This window comes from Falco biarmicus, chromosome 5, assembly GCF_023638135.1.
Source record: "Falco biarmicus isolate bFalBia1 chromosome 5, bFalBia1.pri, whole genome shotgun sequence".
Taxonomy (NCBI): Eukaryota; Metazoa; Chordata; class Aves; order Falconiformes; family Falconidae; genus Falco; species Falco biarmicus.
The window spans coordinates 89576130-89590501 of NC_079292.1; positions in this window are offsets into that span (position 1 = coordinate 89576130).

The following is a 14372-nucleotide window of genomic DNA, read 5'->3' on the forward strand; positions in this document are numbered from 1 at the left end:
AGCAGCAGCACCCCCTCCAAAAAACACCCTCCCCCGTACAGCAGCAGCACCCCCTCCCTAAAACACACCCACCCCACCCCCGATAGCACCTGCTCCATACAACAGCAGCAGCACCCCCTCCCAAAAACACCCCCCCAACAGTGCTTGCTTCATGCAGCAGCAGCATCACCCCCTCCCAAAAACACACACAGCACCACCCCCGAGCCGGGGTGTACAGGGACCCCAGAGGCACAGCCCACCACCCCTCCATCCCCACCTGACCTGCTGCTGACACCGCGTCCCGTTAGCCCCCCGGCACGTCCCGCTGCCCCCCGGCTGTGCCCATCTCCTGCCCCGCTGCTGCAGGTGGGGACACGGCCCAGCTGGTAATAAACCCTCTCGCTGGGGCGCTGCCGGCAGCTGAGGCAGCACAAAAACCCCACGTCTGCGGCAAAACCGGCCGGAGAAGGTGAGTAAACGTGAGGGCGGCTAGCCTTGCGCTCCATGACCTGCTTGTGCAGCCCCATGGCTAGTGGTAGCCAATGTGACTACTGCAATAGGTATGTCAGCATGAGCAACGCTCAGCGTGATGTGGACAGACCCACCACCTCTCTCAGCATCCCCATGCCCCCCATTTCCCCCTCCTGCCGCCCACAGCCCCGACACCCTCGTTAACTTCTTCCTCTCTCCCCACATGACATCCCCTCACTTTTCCTGGATTTTCTTCCCCGCTCTGAAAGCCAAAAGCTCTACAAGTTTCTCTCCTGTCCTGCAGCACTGTGCCCGGCGCTGCTGGGAAGGGTTGTTTGCCGAGTGCCGTAAGGCCGTGCAGGTGTTCTCTCTTTACACGCTCCTGTTTACCTCATTACCTGACTCCGCCAGGCCTCGGCATGACCAGCGCTCATTTTTCCCTCCTGCCCATTCCCAAACCCGCAGAGCTGAGCACCAGGTGCAGTCTTGGTCCGGACGGGAGCGGAGAGGTTTGCACAGCCCCGTTAGGCACGCTGTGCTGCGCCGCCCTGAATGCACCGACCCATTACTTCCCCAGCCCAGTAAGAGCATCCCATTTGCAGCCACTGATCCCGGCGGCAGCAACTCCCACACCTTTTTACTGGGTTTGACTGGTGTCCTGGATGGGAAAGTGGGGAAGCTGCGGTAGGACCGCTCTGCTCCCTTTTCCCATCCTCTGCCAAGGGAAAACAGAGGGATGTGCTCTTCCCCAGAGAGTCTAACACACCGCCCTCTAAACAGCATTTTCCAGCTTGGGCAGCGATGGGCAATGAAGGCAGATATGTCGGGGGTCAGTCCTGGACTGGGAGCTGCCGGTGGGGCAGAGGGTCGTGTCTGGAGCAGGTGACAGCTAGGAGGAGCCTTCCTACTGCCACGTTCAAAGAGGAATGAAAAAGCCCCTTGGAAAGCCCTGAGACGTCGAGGTCCAGCCCTGGTGGCCAGCGGTCTGAAAGCCAGAGACCATAACGTGGATTCATTCTGTATTTGGGCCCTGAAAGCAGCACCCTGATTTGCAGAGGCACAGAGCACCTGCAGCTCACGGCGCCCATGATGAAGGTCCCCCATATCCCAACATCTCCAGAAAGCTGATCTCTTTTAAGACCTGCAGGCCCTTAGACTGGACTTACCCACCTGGTCTCCCTCCACCTCTGTAAAAGCGGGATGATAACCCCAAGTGTCTCAGCGGGGCGGGAGGGAGCGCAGCGGGAGCTGGCTGGCCGTGCAGAAGCAGAGTGGGGTGCCTCATTGCTGGCTCCCTCCCGTGCTGACAGAAAGCATTTGTGTTGCCCCACTGACTCGTGCTTATTATTAAGCTCCTCGTAAACAGCGATAACAAGAAATTGCTGCCTTACGCGTGCTTTGGTTTTGCTCCTGGGCTTAGCTCTTAAAAAAAAAATAAATTAAAAAAATCTAAGCTCTGGGGGTACTGATATTTCCACTGGCAACTGTTCCAGATGCCTGCACGTGTGTCACCTCTTATCCCTCACCCAGCAGAAGCGGGACCGCAACCTCATCCCAGCGAGCTCTGCAGGCTGGGGTGTCCCCCCCGTTGTCACCCGGCTTTGCCAAGTGACACACACAGCTGCAGCCAGGGCGTCAGGGACCCCAGTGTTCTGTCCGGAGGCAGGAGAGCATGCACTGCCCCACACTGAGCACTGGGGAAGGATTTGTGCCGCCGGGCAGGCAGGAGCAGGGGTCTGGCGAGGGACGGGTGAGGGCAGAGCACCCATGGGTAAGGTGAGTTGCGTTGTTACCTCCGTGGGGATCCCCTTTCATGCCGCAGGATCCCGCTGTGCCCAGAGCATGGTCAGTAACCCTGTGTTGAGAGCACATCACCCCACACCAGGATACAACTGGGACCCAGCAGTGGCATGGCTCAGCCCGAGGCTGGGTCCTAGGAGGGGAAAGCAAAAAAATTGCCGGGGGAGGTGGGATACAGTTGTCTCCAGCTGGTTGCCGCAGCTTGGCTCAGTCCCCACTCTTTTTAAACACCTTGTTGAAAAGTTAGGCTGCAGAGCTACCCAGAGGGGTTCGGTGTCCGTCACAACACTGCCCGATAGGAGGGATGAACCACCTGTTCACAATCCTTCTCGGCTGCTCCGGCTCTTCATCCCCAGCACCACGTCCATCCTGCACGGAGCTGTTTAGCCGTTCTGCCTGCCAGTGCTTCCCGGGAGTCGCAGCTGCCTGAGACACGGCACCTCCCTTTGGAGGCAGGGCCCGTGCCGCTTGCTCCAAGGTGCATACATATTTACTTCAAGCCTACTGTTGGAAAAGGTGGGCTCGGAGCTGATTTTTGTGGACTGAGACCCTCCTGCTTGCCAGCTGTTAGCAGTAACCCTCTCCTCTGGGGTCTGGCCAGCAGCAGGGTCTCAGCCTATTTAACGCATACGTGTTGTCCATCCTCAAGAGTTCACGTTCAATCAGTGTCACACACAGCGACATCAAAAGCCACCTCTATTTTAACCACAGCCTTGGGCCAGCTGCTGAACTCTCCATAAGCAACTCACTTCTCAGTCGAGCTTCACTAAATGTGTCTGTTTCCTTCAAAACAATCTGCCTTTTTTATTTTCTTCAGTTTGGGGAAAATGAGTCCCTTTGAAAACCCAAGTGCATGGATGACTACCTACCACTGGCCTGACTTCCCTGATGGTGACCGTAATGAGGGAACTAACTGCTGGTAGCTCAGTGACGAATTCTTCTTTGCCCATCACCATGGATCTGGGAGGCAGACCGCGTGTGCTGGGCGGGTTGCCTCTGCTGGGAAATCACCGGCCAGCACACTCCGAAACTCTCATGAGACTTGGCGGTGGCCTGCAGGCAATTTCCACAGATGCGTCCTACAATTAAATTCTCTATGCAAATATAGTTTTCTTTTCACACGTTGCAAATAAGCCTGCAGAGAGACATCCATCCCGGGCCTCGTTTGATGAGGTAGTCAGTTACACACACAGGCGTGCACGGAGAACTCCCTCTCGGGCTTTACTAATTAGCACGTTGATCTACATACAGTCTGCTCCCCTCGTTCTAAACCAGGTAATGTTGCCATTAGCACAAAGCACCATCCTTACCTCCTTCACTCGCCACCTCCTTTCTCAGCAGGCGGTAGCCAGCAGTTGTGACATCTCTGTTAAGCACCTGGCCACGCTTAGACAAAACCAGTTTTACCCAATTCATTCCTAAAAGCGAAACTTTTCCCTCTTATTGACAAAGTTTCTTATTCCAGACTTCAAACAACTGAGTATTTTTTTTCTTTTCACAGACCAGCTTAGTCCACCATCCCTTGAGTTTCAGTTGTTGAAGCTTTTGCCCATTTGAGGATTTTCCTTGCAGGGTTTGTTGGAAATGTCCTGCCTTTCCCAGCCCGTGTCCAGGCCATGAGGCTGGGTGCTGGGCGGGCAGGCCACCTCACAGCACCACTCTGTCCCCTGGAGCAGGGCTGAGCACCCCACACAACGTAGCCTCCCCACAACCACCAGCCACTGCTTCCACCTCCAAGAGCTGCTCTCCACTCCCCCACCCTGCAGGAACGGGACCTTTGAGATGATCGCTTGGACTTTCTTCTACTTTTCCAGGGTTCCCGAAGTCTTGAATAATCTCCCGCTATTCCTACACCATCCCGTTGGCTTTGCAGCCCTTCCTGAACGGTCTCTTAACTCCTCTTCGTTCTCCCTAGCAGAAGCTGCCCACCATAATTGCTCACCTTAAGGCAACTGGGGACACGTGGGGGTTGTTCTTCCAACTAAGCCAAAGAGCTGCACTCGGTGAGGTTCCTCCCACGGCATCCTAGAAGGCTGTTCATTCAGATGGTGAATCCTCTGCCAGGAGAGATTAGGCACATCTGAGGACAGCAGTATGGACCAGGTCACGTTCCCTTGCACGTTGATGTTCTGTGCTTCCATGAGCTGCTTTAGGATGACTTTGTAACCCCCAGCGGCCGCAGCAGATTACGAGGCCAGCTAGTGCTGCTCCATCCAGGGCAAGGAAAATTATTTGAAAAAAAGCTCTCTTTGTAACACACAGCCCTGCATCTTCCCAAATTTGGAATAATCTCTCAGGAAGAGGATCTTACAGTCTGTGTATGGTTGATGTGGACCTCGCTGTTCCTAGGTGGACAAGTCAAGACCTCAGGAGTGACCCATGTGAGGGCAGGAATAGGAAAAAGTAAGGAGAACCAGAGGAATCCAAGGAAAGACTAAGAATGTGGTGGAAGAAAAGCACCTACTGGTGCCATGAGACCCACATCCCTTTGTACGTAAAAGCTACGGCACTTAGAACATGTCTGGAGCAGGACATGGTTTCCACCATGGTGCTTAGGACTGAAGCTCACTGCCACCAGCAAAAATTGGTTTGCTAGCAACACCCTGCTCTTTCCATCTGTCTCTTATGCAAAGTAAGAGGTTCACCTGACAGGGGGTCAGGTCAGAAAGTCACAGCAGGTCTGGGCCTGAGACGTGGCCTCCTTCCAGCCACCCGTTGGCTCCTTCCCCAAAAGAGAGGAGCTGGTGCTCGCTGCCGGTGGAAAGGCTGGTCTGCTTCAGCAGTCCCTGATCCCTTCTGCTCCGCCCGTTAAGCAGATCCATGGGATGTTAAAAACTCTCTGTGAAGGCTTTCTGCAGACATCAGTGCCAACAGCATCCCAACTGGATGGGGATCAGCCTGCCTGCAGAAGGGGTAGGGCAGCTGGATGGAGCAAGCCCTCTCTCAGTCCATCGGATGTGGGAGAGAGGTTGGCTGCCTTTTGTAACTTGGCTTCCCACGCGCTTTCTAATTATTGTTTTTTTGGGATGGCATCAAGGGGAAAACTGGAGGTTATGAATTAGGTACTGTGCCAGGGAAAAGGGAGGCGGGGTAGGGTTTCTGAGAAAGCAGCAGTGACCCTACGTCCCAGAGAGCCAGCCCGCGAGGGAATCGAGGGAGGCTGTGACCAAGGTTCCTGCTGGAGGAGGCACCAAGCACCTGCCTGGCTTTGGCAAACAAGGATGTTCATACAGATTTGGTCCCAGGACTCTGAGACAAACAACTGCCTCATCTTTGATGAGATGATCTCCAACCAGTTAGGACCATGCCCATATCTCAAGCGATACCCTAAAGGAACGAGGCTTATTTCACGCACGAATCCAGCATCCCCTCTTCACCAACAGTTGCTAAACCACCTGGCAAATAGCAACAGATTTAACGGTGAACTGCGAGTCTCAAAGCTATTAAGGTCCTACAAGTTCCAGTGGCTGGATGGGGAGGGAGAAGCCTGGTGAATCCTCCCCTCTCCCACTCCAGCGCAGGGAAGGAGCATGGACACAGCTTTTATTAGCCATCGGCGAATCCCTCTCACAGGAGTGGGATCAGGCAGAATCACCCCTTAGGGCAAACCAGAAGGTCTGCTGGTGGGAAAACAGGGCATCCTCGGCTGAGCTGCCCAGAGAACGACTTGGGGTTTTTAAGAAAATGGGGGGGGTGGGGGGTGGGGTGGGGCAAACCCCCAAGGAACCAGGCGGTTTTCTGCTTGTTGGCTTTTCTACTTGTATTTTCCATCGGAAACCTGGGTTTCATGGGTCCCCGTTTTTGGTGAGCGAATGACTAATGCCCTCCAAGGTTAGATGGTTTCCTCCAAGGACAGACCGTGCCTGGGTGCCATGCTTCAGAAAAGATGTCTGAGGACTGAGCTCCCGAGGGACCAGCCGGGCTTTGCCCAAGCCCAGGCGCATGCTGACACAGGATACTGGGATTTTAGCTAATTTTAGGTAAGGAACTGGTCATGCCAGCCGCTGTCAGTGGGCCTGCCCGCTCTTCCCTTTCATACTGAGTCTCTGTGTAGGATCTTTATTACAGGTTTAGGATGACCTGGAACCCAGAGGAAGCATCCAGCCTCTTTGATGCTAATCTGAACCACCAAACCTTTTCAGGTTCGCTTCATGCTGCCAGCAACACCCAGCCCCAGCAGCGATTCGTGGTCTCCTGGGAGGTCTCCCAGCCTCTTCGGATCTGACAGGGAAACAAGAAAGTCTGCAGCGGAGCCGAGTTTCAGCTGTGCCCATCTGCTAAATAACAGGTGGTAAAGGATAGTTTCCTTCAATTGTAGCAGTTCATGACTCCTCATGAAGTCATAGAATGATCTCACCTCAGTTATTTACCACGTTCTTTCTTCTACCTGGCACGATGAAGATGTTTTTCTTTCTAACAATAGAGAATAAAAACAAAAACAAAACCCTCTCTATTAATGCAGACCTAACGCACATGCAGTGTGCAACAGAAGCATCCCTTGTTTCTGGTCCTAGCTGCCACATCTGAAGAATTTTTCCTTTGAAGATGGTCCCTTGTCACAAGAGAGGCGTGGGACTTGGCTCCCTGGCTGCTAAGCGCTCTGCTGCCACGCAGGGACTGCACATCCCTGTTTCCACATCCTCACAGGCAGGGAAAACCTTGCTCGTGGCAGCTCTTAAAGACAGATACTTCAGTCTGAGCCTGATGCCAACAGCCGTGTGGAGCAGAAGGTGGTGGTGGGACACGTTCATCACTCAACATTTGTTCCCAAGGCTGGTGGGAGCACGCTGAATGAGGAGGTTCCCATGTCCTGGGATGGGCCAGCCTGAAGCAGAGGCAGGCCAGCTGGCTGTGTCCTTACCTATCCCCATGGGGACAGCTATGGAGGGCTGCAGGCCAGTGGTGGAAGAAGATGCTTCTGGCCTCACTGGGAGGAAGAAGAGGTGGCAAGAAGTAAGGAGAGAAGGAAGAAAGGCCACCAACCACTCGCACAAGCACTGTGGAAAAGCATGTCCATGAGAGTGGGCATCCTTGGCAGAGTGGAGATACGTGCTGCCTGCCAGAGAAGGGACTGCAATGTGAGGAATGGAAAAGGCGTACGATGGGGTCATGGGAAGATCCTTCTGCAGGAGAGAGAGAGAGGGCAGAAGCGCTGTGTGGAGGCAAACGGGAGCAAAGATGTGCCAGTGATGCTGAAAAGCTGAATCAATCTGCTAAATCAACGCAACGCCTCGATGGGCACAAGGCCAACGCTGGTGACTTCAGGGCCGAAGGCAGAATGGGCTGTGAGAAACAGGGTCAGGAAATGGACGTTACCACTGTCCGCATTTTGATATCTGTAATATCAAGAATAATTTGGCAAACTTGAGTTCAGGGAAGGTGGGAAGGCAAAAAGAGAACTAGTATCTCTGAAGGAACTGACACATGCCCCTGGCAGCAATTATCTCTAAGAAATCTTCCAAGTCAGAAGATGACCAGTATGTCCAGAGATGTGAGTAGCGTGATGAGTAGATGACCATTGCAGAGATGGTGAGTAGGGAGGGAAAGGCACTGAAGGGAGGGATGCTGCAGAGCTCCTCCATGCCCAGGGTATAATATTCATCTACGACATCAATGCAAGATGCTGGACCATGAACTTACGTGGTGGGGAGGACAAGCGCATCCTGCAGAAAGAATAGGTTGAGCTCTAGACCTTGAGTAGCAGTGGCTGAACATTAGACACTTCCCATTTTAAGGCGTGTACTTCAAGATCAGCCACAAAGTTGCTGTAAGCCAGGAGTTTGTCAGCTAAAGGAACAGAGGAAGCCGAGCAGGGACAGGAGGAGGAGCAATGACTGAGAAACACCACCACAAATGCAAGCCTGGCATGCAGGGAAGAAATTGTTCCTTACTCTTTGTAAAAGTTGGCACAAACACATTTTAAAAGCAGAACTATTGTTTCATATGTGGTTTTCAGCAGCGTTCCATGGACGCACAATACCCGATTTAACAACTGCTTAAGTACATCCTACCCTTGATGGGCACCGACCTAAATATGCCCACGTCTGACACCTACATCACAAGTCATACGATAGATTTTCCACGGACTTTAAAGTTATTTTGAGTCAAGGACGGGTACCTCAGAAATTGCAGATCTCCAGTACAGAACTTCATACAAGCTTTAAAGCACTTTGATAAATAAGCTCACCACTTTGTTGCTACTAAGAAACTCAAAGCAGCGACTGCAGGTTGCTTTATTTCAACATTTAGAAAGCGAGATGGGAAAATATTTTGCAACCCACAACAGTTTTTGCTTGCTGTTATTTAAGTGTTATAATCACAGACTTCATAAAGTGACACACACCAGCCCTGACATTCCGAATTCCGCAGTCTCTCTGAAGGTTTTGAAAGCCATTCAGCACAGGCTGCTTTAAAAAGAAAAGAAACACACCTCTCCTAAAAAAAAAAAAAAAAGGAGCAGCCTTTGAAAAAGTTTATGACTAGATGTTTACCAACAAAATTTGCATAGAGGACACTCATTACTGAATAAAAGATCAGGAAGACATTTGTCAGCTTTTCTCACCCTGGAGAATTATGGCAAAAGTTCACTACAAAAGCAATGGGACCTTCAAACTTGAAAAGGTTGTTTCTGTAAAAGGAAAGGGGAGAGGAGAAGGGAAATCATCGTAGCTGGAATGGCTGGGCTGCCATGTAAAACCCCGCAGTCAGGTGGAAACCTCTCAGATCTGGGATGTTCAGGCATGTGAAGACGAGGAGAAAACATGGGGGATGGAGGATTTTTTATCATCTTAACCAGAAGCGCCAGCACGGATGTCTTCTCATAAAACACCAACTCAGCTTCTGCAACAGTTAGTTAAACCCAAGGGTGTACCAGGTTTCTGGGAAGTGTCCTGGCACCTGGAGCAGTAGCAAAAGGTGACTGGAACAGCCTTTTCAACCACCATTTCAGCCTTTCTGCTGCCAGGCTATTACTGTGGACTTCAGAAATTAACACACTGCATGAACCAAGTTACCAAGGACCCTTGCCCACTTCTTTGGCTGCCTGGACCAGGACAACGACTGCTACAGCTCCCTGGACCAGGACAACGATTGTTACAGCTGCCTGGAAAGCCTTTGGAAGGGTGAAAAGGTTTCCCATGGGTGACAAACCAGCCATCACCTTAAGGATTTGCTGGGTCATGATAACCATAAACCTCCTCCTCATCCCAGACATTACTGGAGGATTCACCTGTCATTGCCTTAATACGGTCAGTGTGAAATAACTATTTGTGAGGTGTACTTCTGACTTGCTACATCCCTATTCGCGGAAAAAAAAATTCTGCTACCCTTACACACGATGAAGCATGTTCTGCCTCTGTAGCACAGCACCATTGCTGTCTGAGGAACGTCAGAGCAGAGGTTTCATCATGTCGAAGTATCATTAGGCTTCACTTTTGTCCCCAGAAATCTGGGGACAATACTATGATGGTTTAAAATAAAGCGTCCGGTGACACCCTCACTAGACACTTGTGATGTATGGGATGGTACAGAAGGCATATACCACAAATTTGTCAAAAAGCTACAGCTTGTCTGAAGAGGGTCGGGAGCTCAGAAGGTGCTGTTAAAGAGGACGCTCCCTCCTCACTCGCCTCTTACAGAAGCGACCTCCAGGCTCTGTGACAAGCGGCACAGATCAGCCTTGCGTTGTATTTTCGCCAGGAGACCACAGAGGATGATGGGGCATTCTCTGCCAGGAGACCCTTGGTTTGGAAGCTGGTATGGGATTTCAGGAATTATCCCAGGGTCTACGTTCCTGCAACCATAAGAGGAACTCCCACCAGACTTAGCTGACTGATAGTGTGACACCAGTCACCTTGGAGGGGCAGATCCGTGACCGTGGGTGCAGAGCCCCTGTGACCACCCTGAGCAGAAGGACAGAGTCACTGGCGAACCTCTTTCTTCAAGAGAGATGACTTTTTGGGTGCCAAACTCCAACTGCATTCACGGCAAAGGTGCCTGCCGTTCCCTAAGCCTAAGGAGGCACCTCACCTGAACCCCTCTTGTTCTTGTGTGCACGACTGAGCACTTGTGCGCAACTTCTCACACCCTCGCTACCCGCCCAGCCAGCCCTCAGCAGAGCTTGTTTTTGGGACAGCCGCCCACACCACCAGCAGTAATTACAGTAAATCCCACTCCCCTGGAACGTGGCACACGAGTTTTTCATGCTGTTGATGCGAGGCAAACCCCGCTAATCCCCCGCGCGCAAAGGGCATCGCACAGGGGCACTGACGTGCAACCGGTGCAGGTAAACAAGCACAAGCTCAGGCTCCTCCTCGCTGCAGGAACACACTGGCCCTGGGAGATGCCTTGCCAGCCTTTGCCCTTTTTCCTGGGGGGAATTCACTGGCCACAACCCCCTGCTTGAAGTGGGGCTCACAGGAGCAGGAATACAGCCCATCAGGGCTTTGCCAGCCACTATTAACGCATTTATCACAATAAACCAGAGCAGGCGCATACTTTAGAACGCCACATGAATAGGGTGAGATGCCCACAGCCCTTTATCAAGAGAAGGAGAAGCAAGTGAGATGCTCCTGGACATGGTTGGCAGCAGTTTTCTTCCTCGTGGCCCACAGCTGGAGAGACCTCGAAGGGCAGGGATGAAAATCCCCGCTGCTGCGACAAGCCTGGCGCAGATCAGCTGGTGGCACTCGATCAAGGCAAGTTTTTGCCTCCTAAGGCTGTACTTCTCCCCTCCACACACACCCTAAACAAAATCTGCTTTTTTAAAACCACCACGAAGTATTTCTAGGCAGGATGCTCGGAGACAGTGCTTGGGGCCAGGGACGAGTCGTGGTGCCCAGGCTTTCGGGCTGGGCTGGCCCTACAAATGATGGCAAAGGGTCATCTCTGAACAGGTTTTCAAAGGGCAAGGCAGGCAGATGGGGTTGCAAGTTGTGAAAGACCAACATAAAGTTTCAGACATTCCTGGACCATTTCAAAACGTGTTTCGACGAGCCCAGTCACATGGGGTTTTTTTTGCAAGGCCTTTTATGATTACATCTCTCAGTAGAAGACTCACAACTGCTTTAAAGAAGGAAAGGAAAACAAACAAAAAGATGCAATTTAACTCCGAATATCTGAAGAGTAAGTAGGGAACCTGACTGGAAAACATGCTGCAGTGTTTATTGGAAGATTAAAACCACCACTGCAAACCACTCGGGTCTGATTTAGATTGTAAAGGCTGGTTTGTTATATAAGTGCAAGGGATGTTTCGGAATCTTCCAGCAAGTCCCTTTCAGCAGCGTCATGCACCACAGAATCAAAGCCAGTGCTCTGGCCAGTCCCCTTCGCCCACGGGGGGCTTACAAGGAGGGGGTTGAGCTGAGGGAGCCCCGCGGCCCCCCCGACCCGGAGCGGGGCAATCCACGGGGAGATGCCCCGAGCAGCCCGGGAGGTACAAGCGCTGCAGTGACCCTTCACCTGCTGCAAGGGCTGCTCCCCAAAGGCCAGGCTTCTCCCACCTCCAAAGCGACACCCGGCGCGTTCGAAGCGGAGGGCTGTGGTTAGGGGAGGCGTAAGGTTGCCTGCTCCGAGCGTCCGGCTCCGCATCCACACTCCTCCCGTTCCCATGATCTGCCAGCTCGGTGAACCCTGTTCAGTGTCATCCTGCTCCCAGGCAGAACCCACCGAGTCACCCACACCGACCACGTGGCTGCTGTTCCCCAGGAGCAACGGGGCTGCCCTCCCCAGACTTAATACAACAGCATCGGCAAGGCAAGGCTTTGGAGAGCAACCACATCACGTCTTCTGGCTCAAAGGACAGTGTTTGCTTAATATAACGCACGTTTGTTATAGTCACTTTTACTATAGATGCCTAGACTCCCAGGAATTACAGAAAGAACATTTTTCCACAGTGATATTTTCCTTTCCTATTCATTTTCAAAGCCTCAGGGCTGAAGTTTGCTCTTTCAGGGACAACCCGCAAACAAAGCAACCCCGCACCTTTCGTACAGGTCTTTACATCCTTGCTGACGTAAAGGGTGATGTGCCGACCTGCTGGGCTTCGGCTTGTGACCCCCTGCCCCCACCCCAAAATATCAGCCAGATGAAGGGTTTGTTGCCCTCCCAGCTTACCAGTTCATCAGCGTCTGTGTCCCAGCACAGGCAAGGACCCAGCCATGCTCCTGCTCCGTCACGTTCCCCTGCACAAGCAATGATGCAGCTTGGCGAAATCGTTCATTTACCAACACACCAGCAGAGATCTTCAGAGCTGTGCAAACAGCAGCCAGCCTTGCGAGGCTTCCACACCCTGATCAAAGCGTAATATTTAGCATAAATACACACCTCACTAATCCATACTGAGTTCAGGTCCTGCTTTTTCCACAGAGCCAAGAAGGGAATACAGGCAGGGCACCTGGACAGCACTGAAGATTGCTCGCCAGCCTGGTAGCAAGCTTCGAGCGGCCACCAGCAAGTCCCAGGCCAGGACAAGAAGAAGGGTCTTGGATGGTCCCTGGGTGACCAGCTCTTGAACTGACCCCAGCCAAGCTGCATCCTCACCTCGCCCCAAACCAACTGGCAGCAGGACTTGGGCGCTGCTGGGGATTACCTTCTCCTCCAGCCTCAAAGGACCTTGGCTGCTGTTAGAAACTCCTTGTCAAACCCCTCCACTTTGCTGACTGCTGAGAGCGGAGCCCGCAGCACACCGTGGTACACCACCACATGCTCTCAACCCTCCTCCAGCAAGTCACCACGGATCAGCGGCCGCTGCAAAGGGAAGAGACACTCGGACATGGCATGCCATCTCCAGACCGTAACCAAGGGTGCAGATGGCCCTGGCCACCTTCAGTGCAGCACTAGGACTAACTTCCTTCCGGTCATTTTGTGAAACGGTTGGCAACTGCAACTCACAACCTTAGCGCAGGGGAAAAGGTGCCTACATTCAGCTCTAGCTGTCTTGAACACATAAGGTAGCCCATCCCAGCAGGAAACATACAGCTCTACTTCATGAAGAACACTTCCAAGGCATCGACATAATGCTCCCTGTTAGATACATACAATTTTGCATGAGCCTGAAGTGTCAATCTGACATTCTGAGCATCTGCTTCGGGCATCTGTGTAACTCACGTTTCATTTGCACTCTTCTCATTGCATTAGTGCTAAAGCAGAGAAGTTTGAGAGCCAAGATTTGCTCCTTGAGATTAGAAGACAGGCAACAAACATCAGGAAGATGTTGGACATTTGGAGAGACTTCTGCACTAGGAGGAGATTACAGCACCAGAGGCAGAGAGGTGGTGGGCTCTTCGTCCCTGGAAGTTTCTAAGACTCAGCTTGAAAAACCCACAGCGACCTGGACTCGTGCTGGCAACAGTCCTGCTTAAATGAAGAGGTTGGAGTGGAGACCACCCGAAGCTCCTTTGAACCAGCACTTCCAGTTTCCAAATATAAGAAAGGTACTAAAAAGGCCCAGAAAAGGGTATCTTACATTAGTTAACAAAAAGAGGCAAGAATATTCTCAGCCTGGTTATTACAGGCAAGGTCACTGCATTCCTCAGTATTTTGTTATTTGAAATGGGGCTGCTGCATATTTGAGAGGTTTTTCATTACAAATGAAGTAGAACAGTTTCTGAAATAGTTCCTGCTGAAGTTTATATCAACCAATTCTTGTTTCCCACCGTCCTATTTTCAAACACACCACATTTCTGCACTGACAACTGCTAATTGCACGGCAGGATCCAAAACATTTTGGCAATAGATCACAAAAACTCCTCAGGATGTAGGAGGAAACATGGGATTACACAAGAAATGGGAACACATTAGCCAGTTAACATGATCAGAAAATTAACATTCAAAAACTCATTTACAGGTTTAGTGTATTAAGAGGGAAACAATTCAAGAAGTTTAGAAGTGTTGTTTCGTATTGCTGGAAAACTACCACGACACCGTTTTTCTCCTGTTCGTATATTTATCTTGCTTGTGAGTTACTCCTGCCTTTAAACCACGGAGCAGATTTCTGCAACGCTACAGCAGAAGTAAATGGGTCGGGTGTGTAACACACGCTGGTCTGTCACAAGTGGGCCCCAAAAGCCAAGAGCTCCAGCATTCCCTTTGGAAGTCTTGCCCACTCCCAGCACAGGTCACCT